Below are 3594 nucleotides of genomic sequence, written 5' to 3'. Positions count from 1 at the left end.
CTCCCTGAGGAAAAAAAAAAGCCAAAACACAAGTTTCACCAGTGAAACAACTGGGTAGTTTGAGTGTATGGGTGGTGGTAGGGCTTGAAGTCGATAAAGAAAAAAAAAGAATGGCTAGAAATAAAAAATGGATCATGGGATGACCTCTCAGTCTCCCAACAGAAGAATGGTCTTGAGCAGTCTTGGACTCACGTATCTTCAGGATGACCAGCTCTGTCCCCTGAATAGTTAATGATCTATTGAGAACAACTTATTGGCAATTCCTAGCCCTAAAGACATCTGACTGTTCTTGACCAGATGGAACTCTTCCAAATAACATCCATGCCATGCAGGGCCTAATGCAGTTCCCAGGGCTTGCAAAGTGGAGATGTTCCACTAGGCTTTTGGTTGAGGACAGCAAGAGGCACTACCTCATCTGGCATTCCCTTCCCCCACCCTGCTTTTTCTTGCTTATTTGCAAAGCAGTGAGGCAGTCTGTACTTGTTCTGGTGCCATCTGATGTTGATTTTAGTTATTTTACTTTTAACTAATGGATTTCAATTGTATAGTTTTCTGTTGTTAATCACCCTGAGCGCTATGAACTCAGAAAAGGCAGTTTATAAATCTAAATTATAAATAAATTATAAATAAATAAATAGATCAGACAGTCTTGCAGGCAACTACAGGCCAAACTGCAGTTGTCACTGAGAAATGTAAGAATTTCAACAGCAGTCAGGGGAGGACAATGGGAAAGAGATTTTTGCCATTTTCCTGACCTTAATCCCCCTCCCCACTTTTTTCAGATCACCTCAAGTGGGAAAATAAACAGGATCCTGTATTGAGCTACTTATCTCACAGGGAAACAATCCGAAAAACAAATGTTAACTGAATGCTCAAATGCTTGTCTTCCAATGCTTTACCTTCACTGAAGGGTAGAGACAGCCTTATTTCATCTTTGGCAATTTGTCAGAATAATGCCAATTCTCTATATTACTATAAAGGGGGATAGAGAGTTACTTTAAAAAAAAAATGATGCTGAAAATTCAGGAAAGAGGCCTGGGAATAGCTCTGAATGGGACAGACACATCTATATATAGCCTGGAGTTTGCTTATTTTGTATAACTAGAAGGTTCCTGTGGCAGACACTTTACACAGGGAGTTGTAGTTAAATTTAAATGCTTATACCTACTTACTTTCACCCCTGAAATGAATATGAGAAACACGGCCTGCTTACATATAAAGGCAAATGGTGATTGGGCTTAATAAAAGGCATTACACAGCTTTTGTTTTTGGCTTTAGCTATGGACCAGCACACTACCTCCTTTTGGGGGGCAAACAAATGGCATTAAGAGTAGCTGTAAGGGTAGCTATACACAGATTTGAGCTCTGTGGAGAAAACGGAGAGCATAAAGATACATCAAACTTTGGGGACTATAACCAAATACTCCCCAAACCAAGAAATGCTTAGTTCTACTTGAAAACATCATTACCTCTACTTGAGCCTGGAATTGTGTGAACAATTTCTTCCACAGAAGTCAGAGAACCACTACAAAGTGATATAACTGGAAAAGAGAGATTGATTCACAGATATCTCGCCATGCATACCCTGCAAAGAACTACAACCACATTTTTACTTTATGCATGCTCTCCACTCTCACAAATCCTTATAGCATTATATCTAATCCCTACTTTACAGAATGTATATAGGCAGGGAATGTCTCACAGCAGTTCCTAGGGTGCAATCCTAAGCAAAGTTACACCCTTTAAAACCCATTTATTCCAGTGGTCTTGGAAGGATGTAACTCTGCTTAGGATCACACAATTAAGTTTCACTTTCTATTAAAAGTGAAAATGGCAAGGCCTTTGCACCTAGAGACAGTGTGTTTTTCAGCACTAATGTAAGACAAAAGATCTAGGAAGTGATGGAAGCATTGCTGTGAAGCAGTGGCCCTTCTGTGTCTAAAAGAGATAGTCAAACACTCCTGTGTTTGAAGAATATAATGGATGATTGCTCTTCCACTGAAAATTAACCATTTTTAAATGAAATACAGCTACTTTCAAATTATACAAAATGGCAAAGACCTAGGAGAAGAAGGAATCAGTTTCGAGTCATGCCATAAGCAGTGCCCATGGGGGGCCCATCACAGTCACAGAGCCACAATCAACACAGTACTTACAACTGTAATGAAAATATCTGCTGGGAAAACACAATTTCTCTGCTACAGAAAATTTGTTCATTAAGATTATCTGAATAATGGACTTAGCTTGCTTTTGAATTATTCATTTGTTTATTTATTTACTTTATTTATACCATGCCTTCCTCCCATGGGGGCCCAAAGTGGCTTACATAATTTACCTCTTCTCCAGTTTTATTCTCACAACAACCCTGTGAGGTAGATTAGACTAAGAGTGTTTTCATGGCAGAGGGGGGATTTGAACCTAGGTACCCGAGATCCTAGTCTGACAACTTTAACCACCATGCTGAATCAGCGTACAGAACTCTCACAATTATCATATGAGTCAGTCCCAGCTCTGCAAGGTAGCAGGCCCCTGTGACAGGCTGCACTTAAGAACAGATTTCCTAGTGCATCAATTTCAGATACCTGCTAGGGATGGAGAGCTTGAGTGAAAGGCTGCTCCCTTCCCTGACCTTTCTCTCTAATTAGCCAGCACCAGCTGAGGAGAGAACTATATGCTTAGCTGAGTGCTGAGCTCATGGTCTTTTTGAAGTCATTCAGCCTGTTGGTCTTTTGGAAGTCAGATAGTCGGCTTCTAACAGTCAGTTGGAATCAGTGAGTCTGACAGAGTCAGTCAGATAGGTTCATTTGTGAAGGGAAACAACTCCTTGAAAATACACTCCTTATATATGAAAATATTTATTTATTTTATTTATTTTATTTGATTTATATCCCGCCCTACCCCACCGAGGTGGGCTCAGGGCGGCTTACAACAGTACAAAATAAACTTCAGCAACACTATTTTGATAGTTAAAAGAAATATAGTCTGTATTAACAACAATTTTTACCTCAGCATTTCCAACCCCTGACTACACCTATTCAATCCCTGCCTGTTAAATAAAATTATTATTTCTGTTTGAATGTTATGCCATCTCAAATGTCATTTGGGGAAAAAAACAAGCTTCTGCTTATCCCATCAAGTTTCTGGGCTGGGCTAAAAGACAAATTAGATCTTCATGATGGGGTGGGACAGACAAACTTTTAGAACAATAATTAAATGTTCCCTCAGAAGAGATCCCTTCTACAGTTGGCGAATAGGTATCCTTTTGCATCAAGGAACTATCCTTGGGTAGGCAGACAGGGAGGGGGGTTATTGGTAGTTGGTCAACCAATCCTTAGGCATGTAGATTTATTTATTTATTTTGTAGAATGATTTATTTATATGGGCTCAGGGCAGGTTACAACAAATAAATAAAACAGTTAAAACAAATACAACATAACTCCAATTAAAACTTATAGAACCCTGATAACATAACTCATGAGATGGCAAACAAACAATTTAACAAAAGCTCCCAGATGCACCCTGTATGTGTGCTCAAGATGGACCAGAGTATTTGACAAGTGGCTATAAGGTACAAGTTGACAAAGTGCAAAACAG

This window comes from Heteronotia binoei, chromosome 3 (genome assembly GCF_032191835.1).
Source record: "Heteronotia binoei isolate CCM8104 ecotype False Entrance Well chromosome 3, APGP_CSIRO_Hbin_v1, whole genome shotgun sequence".
NCBI classification, from domain to species: Eukaryota; Metazoa; Chordata; class Lepidosauria; order Squamata; family Gekkonidae; genus Heteronotia; species Heteronotia binoei.
Note: the sequence above shows the minus strand (reverse complement) of the source record.